Below are 10941 nucleotides of genomic sequence, written 5' to 3' on the forward strand. Positions count from 1 at the left end.
GTAGCTACTAATGATGTCGCTAGAGGCTCTATTACTTAACCAATATTTGGCCAAAGTATGTAACAGGATATCCAATGGTGAGCATTGGATATCTCTTTATAAGATCGGATACTGATTAGGTAGATCGAATACTTGATGAAAGTGATTGGACATTAGGCTGCAATCTTCAGTGGTCTGAATTGGCTTCGTTTCAAGTTGATTCCTAGCTCTGCTCTTCTTGTGGCCTCTTTGTATTTTTCTTTAATACTCCGTAAAAAAGGAAAAAAAATCCGAACTTCATTTATCCCATAGTCTGTACGTAGCATTCCAAACAAAAAATTTTGTTTGAAGTTTTTGAGATTTGGCAACAATAACCCTTCCAAGCTTTATTTATTTATTTATTTTAAATTTCATTCGTCTTATTGGATCTTTAATCCCAAATTTCGATATCTTAGATATTCTGTCTGTTTTTACGAGGTTCTTTCATGAAAAAAGGCGGGATGCCTAGGAATCAATCAATTTCAAGCCTATCAGGGTATTATTAGCTTCGATTCGAACCAATGTATGGGAAAATCCGATATATAATAACCATATCCACCATCTGCTAAATACTGTATAACCAGATTAGCAATTAGCACTAGATAAATATAACATTCATCCAACACATTTGATCCTAATAAGTATAATCATCATCTGACATATAAGCATCCTATAAATCTAACATTCATCCGGTATCCGAAAGCTCGATAAATATAATCAGCCGAATTGTACTATTTTACATGTTTTAACCAAATGTATAGAACCCTGATTCTCACAATTTGATATTGAGAACTTTGTCACCAACATAAACATAGCTGCGCTAATGCTATAGCCATTTTCATTGCGTTGCAAAAAGAAACTCTATTTTTTAATTGTCCAGTTATAAATTCTGCAAGAGTGTTAGGATTTTAACAAGGCTTTTCATTTCGTGTAATAGCAATGTTAACTGTTAAGTTTTCGATTTATATAATTGAATTCTTTTTGTAGATTCATATAATTCTTTTGACTCCTCGTTCAATTCTTATGAAGTTATTGGATCCTTATCCACATTCGAGAATCCCCCTTCTTCCACTCTGACAATTCTTATGAAGTTATTGGATCCTTATCCACATTCAAGAATCCCCCTTCTTCCACTCTGCCCCGAAGAGCAACTAGGACCAACTTTTGAATCCAAATTGTATGACTTTAATAGTTGTTTTAACTCACTATAATTACTCAAATAAATAAGTCAATGTCATTAATCCAAACGAACAAAGTTACATACATGTGCAAGAACTCTTTACAATCATATCCAAAAGAAGTGAGATACCCATGATTGATGGAGTAAATATATCTTGCACGCGGGTTAAAGTTTTGTTTCAAAATATGACCACAATAATTCATTTAAGTAATGTTATCTTAACCATAAAATGAGAAAATATAATAATCAAACACTAGGAGAGAGGTTGAGCTGTACAAACAATAACCACATTGCAAACACGAATCCTAGGACTAGTTATTTCACACGGAAATCATGTCTAAATATTGTCAGATTCTGAGTGAACTTGTCTCGGTTCTTCGAGTCTAAGCTTCTAGAAACATCACCCATTAGTTTGTCAAAGCATAAGGAAAGCCGCTGATGCTGTTCCGCAGGCTGCAACCAATACAACTTATTTCAGAAACTTGTATGCACTTTGACTATTTTGACCCATTACTATTTTTCAAAATTTGACCATTTTCGCATATAAACATAATTTATCAGACATACCTGTGACCCTAAAATATGAGCTTTCAGGTCCGAAAATATCTGCAGCAGATAGATGATGTCAAAACACAAATTAAAAAAAAAGTAATATATAATATTAATAATAATAACAATAAAGTGATAATCATAGCACATGTCACCTGCTCGTTGATTAATATCAAGCTGAGCATTGGTCTGCTAAGGCTCAACTGATTCCCACAATCCTCAAACAAAACAATCTCAAACAAGGTCTTCAGTATCTGATGTAATTAAAAAATTAAAGTAATTTATTATGCAAATTCAATGGCATAAAATCCATATTAATTGAGTTTGTAAGAGATATAATGACTGTCACATCATGATGAAACACGCAATGATCCATAATATATGTAAGAATAAGAAAGCAGACACTGTAATCATCAAAGTCTATAAGACAAGGCGTATGGTCAAAAACTTACTTCTGGGAACAATGTTGGACATTCTGCAATATGGTGAGCAAGATTGACGGCGGCAGGCGAAGTTGGCGCCTCTGCAACGGTGATGTTGTTGAAATAATAAGCAGCCAAATTATCAACTGCTGATGCAGCCTGACATGAAATTTTAACCAACAGAAGCAAGATTTTAGATTAACATTGAACATGTCAGTGTGCACATATAGAAAGACGTACGATATAAGTACCTGAGTTGAGATGCTTGTATCAAGTCCTTTTAATCCAGATTCTAGCGAGCCGACTATATGCATAAAGGTATTCATATCCAGATTCAACATATAAACAATGTGACTGTTGAACAAAACCTCCAAAAATGCATAATACGCCTTCGTAAGCTACAAATTGCGAATAAAAATTACACCATATAAGTGGCAACTTTCAGAGAGACTAAATCTGAGCACATCAAATTGCACACCATACCTTTCTGTAAGCCAAAATATCGGCCAAAGGAACTGAAAGTGTCATCTTTAAAGCAATGTCAAGTGCATCTGCAAGAGCTCTATCGCCATACAGTTCAAACACACCAAAATTCACATCGTTTCCAGCAAGAGCTGCCATTAGTATAAACACAATACTGTTAGTAAAAATTAAAAACCATAATCAAATTTCACCAACAGATGGTATATCATTTACCCCTTGTAAGAACAGTCAATGCAATCCATATCCCCTTGTATTTGAAAGCATAGATATCAGCAACATTAGGTATAGATAAGATCCTTGATCCATATGCCACAAGGAGTTTGCTGACTTCGCGAAATAAAAGTATCCCGTTTGGGGATGATGAATCAAAAGTCAAACGTTGAGCCTTGTTCAAAACGAACTCAGCCATAAACTTCAGCAATGGAGTTGTAACCTGTATAATTACACATCTTATAAGTCGCTGGAGTTGTAACCTGTATAATTACACATCTTATAAGTCAACAAGCAGTCAAACAGAAGTTTATCATTCATGTTTGTGAACCTACCTCTGGTGTGTCAGCCCAATGCGATATGCCTTTCAAGAGAATTGGCATGTGAGAAGGATATAACCAGTCAAACAGCAGTCCATATGTTCTTCGACTGAAGTTATATGAATAGTTAAATACAGTGTGATTTATATTATAATTATAACAAAGTAATATAAACATGATAATCTTGTAAAACAAATCAACCTATTAGTGGCCATTGCAATTCCTCTCAGATCCCTCATCAATCCAACTAGCGCGTATTTTACCGCATCAGTACGAAACATAGAATCAGGGATTGACTCCAAACTGATGAAAACCTAGAATAATCAAAACAGTGAAATAAAAAATGATCACATAAAAGTTACAATTGTAGCATAAAAAAAGAAAGAGTATATATGATGGTGACAAAAGAAACATACCTGTAATAGTGGATCCATAGAAGACTTGAACTTAACAGGGCTATCCTCCATGAAAATCAACCAGCCAATTGTGTAATAAAACGTTGTTCTACTGCGAGAGCATCTATATTCATGTAGGAAAGGAAAGTGTTCCCTCTACAAATAGAGATGGATATTTATAAATATTAGGTTTCAAGAAAATACAACTCTCAAATTATGAAAATGAAATAAAGTGTTCTAAAAAGTGTTCAAGAAAAGCTAGGCGCCTAGGCCCGGTGTAACCTAATTCCTATTCGCTTAAACAGGCATGTTTTTCTTTTCTCTTTTTTTCTACAAAGAATAATAGCAATATAGAGTAGAGAGAATTACTGTATGATTTGCAACAATGAATTTGACAGTGTCCAGCTTCATGAGTAGCTTTCCCGTCATATACCTACAAGGAAAAAATCACCTCATAATAAAACCATTTCTTACCCAAAATCACACACGTCATAAAAGACAGGACAAAATCAAACTAACCCAGATGCAAGTTCCAGAAACAGACTTAATGTGTGGTCAATAACTTCCTCACTCTGTATACAAAGTCAAATGAGAGAGAGCAGAAAAGATTTGTAAGAGATGCAACCAAAGAGAAAGATAAAGTACCTCGGTGTAACATTTGAGGTTTGTTGCAATTTTTCCAACAATCAGATTTAATGCCTGAAGATGATCCTGCAGTCCCAGCAGCTCAGATAACCGGCTATAAAGCTGCTGCAACAGATATACAAGACTTTTTATAATAATGAAAATAACAACAACAACAATAATAATAAAAATATAATAATAATAATGATAATGATAACTACAAATCTAGAGTAGGAACCAAAATATCTTTTTCGTTTTACCTTAGAAGAATGCATGGCTTGATCACCAACATAAGATTTTCTAAAGTTTTGGAAGAATGTCAAAATTGCCTGGTCAAGTCTTTGCTTGCTTAGCTCACCGTATCTCTGCCATGAGTTATATAGATTAATATGTAATCTATAAATTAGGTACTTATAAACTTTAACATGAATACTACTTAGTGGACAAGAAAAATGTATTAATCAGAATGGGCCGTGCCCCATTTTACCTGACTATGTAGTCCACTGTCAGTAGCATTTATGATACGCAAAACACGAGCTGATAGTTCTGCATCTATAGCTTCTTGCGAATCCGAGCTTAATCGAGTGAAAGAAAAAAAAATTATGCATGGTCCATGTAAGGAGAACAATAACATTAATTCATAATTTAATTTTAAATACCTGCAACCGCTACATTGTTTAATCTTTAATATAGCAGCAACTATATGAACTATCCAGGCTAATTTGGCTTCAATGACAGATAATTCATTCTTATCACTAATCTGATGTTGTGCATTTTCCTATTAATGATACATTCAAAAATAGCAAATGAAATATCATATCAGAAACGCCAATATCATATTAACAACCTGAAGATATATAAAAGGAATGCAATTTGAGCAAAAATATACCGTATACAATTGAAGGATGGGCTCCAAAATGTTTATGATGAATAAGCTACTTCTTTCATACTGAAAGAAAAAAAGGAGATCGATCATATGTGATTTTAGATGACAAGTAACAGTAATTGTATGATAATGGTTTATACCTGAAATCTACAAAGATATGGAAAACAATCAAGCTGGTCCTGAAGAAGTTCAACATTGTCAAGAGGATTCTCTGAAAGGTCATCTTGAGGAGGAGCCTACATTTCAAACTCAAGACAATTAAACGTATGCTATGTTTCTGAACATCAATCAATAAACTTCATGGATTATGATGTTTTACATGCCTGCACAGAGTCAAATCTCGATGAAATAAAACCTTCACTAATCTTGGGCACAAACTCATCAAGCAAGCTAGGTGCATCAGCTTTCAAGTAGGGCACAGATGTTACCAACCTTGACCAAAGCCCTAAAAGATAGTAGACACTGCTACTAGCCCACTGCAAACAAGCAATACAAATTCATGTTTGTTTGTTGTGAATCAGTTCAAACAAGATGTTATGTTATATCATCTGAAATTTGAGACTGAACAAAAAGCCAACCTGCCATGACTGCAACGATTTTAAAGTAAACTCTGCAACCAAACGTATCCAGTCACTGTATCCTTCAACATTCACAAGTTCTGATAGCTGCAACCATCACCACAGGTCAAAATATCAAGAGAGCTATGGTTAGATATTGAAAAATACCAACAAACTGAGATAGAAATAACGTTTTTCCTAAATAAAGTATCCAGTATGGTATTATCAACTGCAGATGTGAGTTACAAGTGCTAAATCTCTTTTGCTTAATATGTGTGTGTGTGTTGATTTTTCCCAGAAAACACCGACTTAACTCGCTTGTTTATTTATTTATTTTCTTTGCTTTCATTGGTTATTTATACACGTGTGACTGATATAACACGTTAAGACAACAAACGCTAAAACAACATTGAGACAGTATCATTACAAACTGTTGGCGTAGAGTTATTCAAGTACAAAAATGTTGCACGTCACCTGATAGTTCACTCTAAACCGTCCAAGAAGACGACAATATTCATGGTAATTATCGTGATCAGCAAGACCTGATTCAAGAATTCAGTCTTTTTAATTATGTTGAGTCAATGGAATCTAAATATCAAAATAGAACAACAAAAGGAAAATAATAGATACACTGCAGCTACAGAATAAGGCAATAGAAGTTTGTGTGCCAAATAAGTGAAATCAACACATTTAAACAGCTTGATACAACCGGAAAATTAAAAATTTTAAAGTGTGTACCTTGGCCCGCCTGTAAGATCTCTTTGGTTCCAGTCATTAAATGAGCCAAAAACTTGGAACGATTGGCATCGTTTGAGAACAAAGAGCGCCTTACTGAAGCCAGTCTTACTAAGCATTCCAAAGCCTACAAATACAACACCAAATAAATGAAGACTACAACATAATACAAAAGAGTCATGTAATAAATGTATATCTGGCAAGCGCTTAACATATAAGATCATGCTAATGGAGGTCAGTATGTTCTCCTAAGCAGTATTCATGTGTGTATTTATTGAAAATAATTAAAAAATGAGATAAACGACTCACCTCTTTTGATAAAGGAGGCGTTGTGATTGCATAGTAGTCAAAAAATATTTGTAGTGTCGAGGGATCTTCTAAAACAGGTTTCCACCCAGATGGTATCTGCAAATTTGCCAAAAAGATTCATTTTGTTCAAATGAGAAGCAATAAGTTTAAATTGAGCTGTTCTGCTTAATATTTGAACCAACTGTAAACTAATACCTGAACAGTGCCAAATTCATCTGAGCTTTCATCAATTGATGTTCCAACAAAGTCAAATGACAGACATTTTAATGCTAGAGAAAGTGCCAATTCTTGCAAACGGCTGCCAACTGCAAACAGAATTTCTTTTTCAGAATGACAACAGAATACAAAGGTTAAAAATAATGCAAGAACTTAGGTGATATCACTGTCATATTACCATCACTTTTCAGCTGTTGCAGGGATGTGATAGATATTTGGAAAATTTGAAAAAGAGACTGGTCCCTAAAATTGCATGCAACTCTGCGATGATGGGTAGAAGGCAACCCCGGGTTTGGCTGTGAAGTAAACGAGAAAACCGTTATAAATCAAATAAAAACATAACAACAAAGTAATGATAATCCACTAAAAAATTCCTATATTTGATAAATTACATTGGCTAAATATACAGTTATACCATAAGTAATCAAGGTTTAAACAAAATAACCAACCTGATTCATCTCACTAACAAGCTGATTTAGTATCTTTAAGCCTATAGAACAATGCTCCGGTGATGCCTGATAAAAACAGCAATCGTGCAAATAAATAGTAAACAGTTAGCTTTGGAATCTTACTATATATTCTATTACAATAACACACTAGCTTGCTTCAACACAACATATAAGTTCTGAATAAAGAACAGTAGCATAGACTGTTAATCAAAAAAACACAACTGAAGTACTGAACAATGTAGCTTTAATTTTTTATAATATTTTAAATTCTCAAAGAGTGTTGACCAGTTTGATAAACTAACTAATAATCAACTGCTATTTGCCATGTATGGTATGAAACACAACATAAAGTGCTTTCCTTTAGCTCCTTATCTTCCATTTTTGAGTGATTGCTAAGCAGTTAATGTAGAAAAATATCGGATATCGGTCCTTATATCAGTTATCACAGTGGGATATCGGTAATTTTATAATCATGCAGAATTTAAATATATAGCAATTTAACACTAACAATTCAGTATACTCTCCTACCATTAACAATTTAACCTTTTGCAAGTTACAAAACACAAACAATTGTAGCAAGTAGGAACTGATTAAGACTTAAAACACTAACATTAAACACTAAAAAATGACAATAAAACTGATATCTGGAAAATTGGTGATATATCGGTCCAATATCGCAGATATTATCGGTACCAATATTTTGACCGATATTGTGCTAGAGGTCCGATAACCAGTATAGCACGATATTGACTGTGTTAGAGTGATTGTAACACGATTCCCTAGAAAAATAGCTAAGATACCTGAATTAAAAAATTTGTGGCGTCTTTGACTACATCTCGGAACCTATCATCATCGAACCAACCAAACTTGGTCACCCGACACAAAAGCTGGACTAAAGATCCGATCACTTATTGTTGTAGTTCATGTCCCCTTTTCACCAAATAGGTAATAATGTAGTTCCCTTCATCGGATGTCAACACGAGAAAATTCATAACATGTTAGGTAATAAAAAAAGCATAAAGATATGTTAGTAGAAGAATTACGTATATCAAGACGAAGTTGCAAGGAGAGTGTATGCTCAGTGACTTGCTTGAGCAGACTTGAACTAGCGAGCATCAACGCGTAAGGAGTTGAAGCATTGTCCAATATGTACTGACACTGTGAAATGTAATCGGTATTTGCGGAAAAACATTTTAAAGTGTTCTCAGCGTGAGCACGTTCAACCGAGTCTTGTGAATTGTAGAGTGGTTCACACAAAGCTTCTAGTTGAGCCAAGCTCTCCATTGTTGATTACGATTAATTGATGATCAAGTATCAAGAAGCAGCAATTATCCAAGTTAGGTCTACAAAATATATGATAAGAAGAGGTCATGTATCATACAAATTGAGTCAAGTCAGTTAGATCAAATATTGATGTAGTGACATGTATCAACAATTGCAGCATATTATATAGAGCCAGGTAACACAACATATAGATATATATATTACATTGTTCATGATACAAGAAGGAAGCATCTCTCATCATCATTATTATGAAACTAGTAATAATAATGTCGATTACAGGTCAAAAAGAAAAGGAAAAAATACATATAGAAAGACGTCCGGGATAACCGAAACAATCATCAGCACAAATCCTTGCTACACGGCAGCAACAACAATAATAATCCTGTAAAAATAAAATCTGTGATCAGCTAAAAAAAATGCAAATCATCATCCGATCTCGAAAATCTGTAATGAGATGCAAAATAAACTAAAAATAATAGACAGATCGCGTATAACTAGAATTAGGTTGAATAATTAGCAAGCAAACAGTAAGAAATGAATCAGTAGCCATTATCAATTCACTTATTTCACATTTCGTTGCATCATCAAAAGGCAGTTACAGATAACAGAAATCAGTTGAAGAAAATGAATCGATTGATTACAGTTGTGGAATCAGACAGAGATTGATTGATTGATTGAGCCTGAGATCCAAATTCAGTAGTAGAGTAGATTAAATCCAGACAGAATAATAATAATAATAATAATATGTGTAAAGAAACAGCCTAATAGGTACAGAGAGAAAGAGAGGTGGCTTACGACTAAATGCAGAGATAGAGAGAGATGGCTTGGTGAATACTCTAATAATAATAATAATAATAATAATAATAATAATCGAGAAGCCAAGCCCTAGGTTTTCTTTCCTTCTTTGCTGCTGTGACCTTGGTTGGTCTCTCTTATATCTATCTGTATGTACTCGTAGAAATCGGTTACATACACTGACATTACACACACCTTTACTGGCCCAAAACCATAACTCTATTCTAGCCCAACGTCTTCTTTCAAAACGGAGTTGCCGGAACCGGTTCCAACCTAGTTAAAACTCGAACCTAACTCGATAAAAATCCGGCAAAAATGGTCAAAAACTCGATCATACCCTTTTCTCCGGTTTTTAAAATAAACCTGGTTTGCCCACCTCCACCAAGGATATTTGACTTTTGTTCAATACGGATTGTAATTTATACTAAGCAGGTTATTAGTAAAATGAATTTGGGTCAAAAATAGATGTTTTAATAACATATATTAATATTAATTTGGTGAAGGTTGAGATGAGTCGTTTTAGAAATTTCTCAAGCCAATGTTACCCGCCGAATAGTTTTATTACGGTTAGTAGGTGTTCAAATTCGGATATTGATACGGATTTTAGGAAACTTTGACTTTTTTATCACTTTATGTAAATGCATAATACTAATGTGGATCTCTATTACTTTAGTGGGAAATATTGTTTCGGAAATTTTTCTCGACATCTATGGCATAACTAAATTTCATCAACTTGTTAATGACGCGTTACAGTTACCAAAATTAATAAGATTGACATCGCTCAACAAACAACATTAAATGTCTTTACAAGATAATATCAATTCGGTTTGTAGATATGTGTTGGAATCCAAACTCAAGCACTTGATCTTCCACCGTGTGGATCCACGTCTAAAGGTTCATCTAAGATAGAGCTACATCAAGATTGATATTATATTACTTAAACATATAAAACAAATCTAGAAACATAAAGTTGAAATGTGACAAAATTCCAAATGCAAATTTGTTGATGTATCAATGTTTTAAACTTTTATCATCAAATTTGTTATGGGTTGTCTTGAAAATGTCAAGTGGATGAAAGTTGGAATTTTAAACATGATTCAGGTTTCAAATTTATTTTCAGTGACATTTTTGCAAAAAAATCAAAAGGTTCAGGATTTAGCAAATTGACGATTTTTCCCTCGACTATTAAAATTTTAGAAAAGATAGCGAACACTTCCGACATGCCACTCCCCGGCCTATAAATGTTTCTAACTTTTATCAAATTTGAAATATTTATGTCAGCATTAACTTTTTCTTCAATGGTGTATGAGAAATATTTCAGGCACAACTATGCTCAAGTGAAGCAAAATATTCATAAAATTGAATGAGTTAACATGTATTTTTTTATTTTGTCATTTTAACAAAGTCGAGAAACCCATTCAAACTTATTAAAATATTTTTCATGGTATAACTCATAAATGCATTGTTCTTGAAGATTGTTTGTTGTTACAATTTAATGCTCTATTTCAT

At 33.7% G+C, this 10941-nt stretch overlaps 1 pseudogene across 1 annotated transcript; it reads right to left on the reverse strand.

Moving 5' to 3' along the window:
• Positions 1-1203: 1203 nt before the first annotated feature.
• Positions 1204-9394, reverse strand: LOC143608418 (uncharacterized; annotated as a pseudogene). The gene is made up of 29 exons (XR_013149249.1): positions 8941-9394; positions 8397-8696; positions 8154-8314; positions 7354-7419; positions 7083-7200; positions 6884-6993; positions 6689-6784; positions 6383-6506; positions 6119-6186; positions 5666-5752; positions 5411-5563; positions 5228-5323; positions 5091-5150; positions 4861-4979; positions 4689-4776; positions 4462-4566; positions 4223-4327; positions 4097-4149; positions 3947-4010; positions 3599-3733; positions 3384-3496; positions 3198-3291; positions 2866-3085; positions 2653-2783; positions 2421-2567; positions 2200-2328; positions 1903-2001; positions 1766-1804; positions 1204-1651 (listed from the first exon to the last, which is right to left on the reverse strand). The product of XR_013149249.1 is annotated as an uncharacterized LOC143608418 (transcript).
• Positions 9395-10941: the final 1547 nt, after the last annotated feature.

The sequence above is a fragment of the Bidens hawaiensis genome, unplaced genomic scaffold, assembly GCF_021521415.1.
Source record: "Bidens hawaiensis isolate Kalapana, Puna unplaced genomic scaffold, B.hawaiensis_p1.1 tig00419365_1, whole genome shotgun sequence".
NCBI classification, from domain to species: Eukaryota; Viridiplantae; Streptophyta; class Magnoliopsida; order Asterales; family Asteraceae; genus Bidens; species Bidens hawaiensis.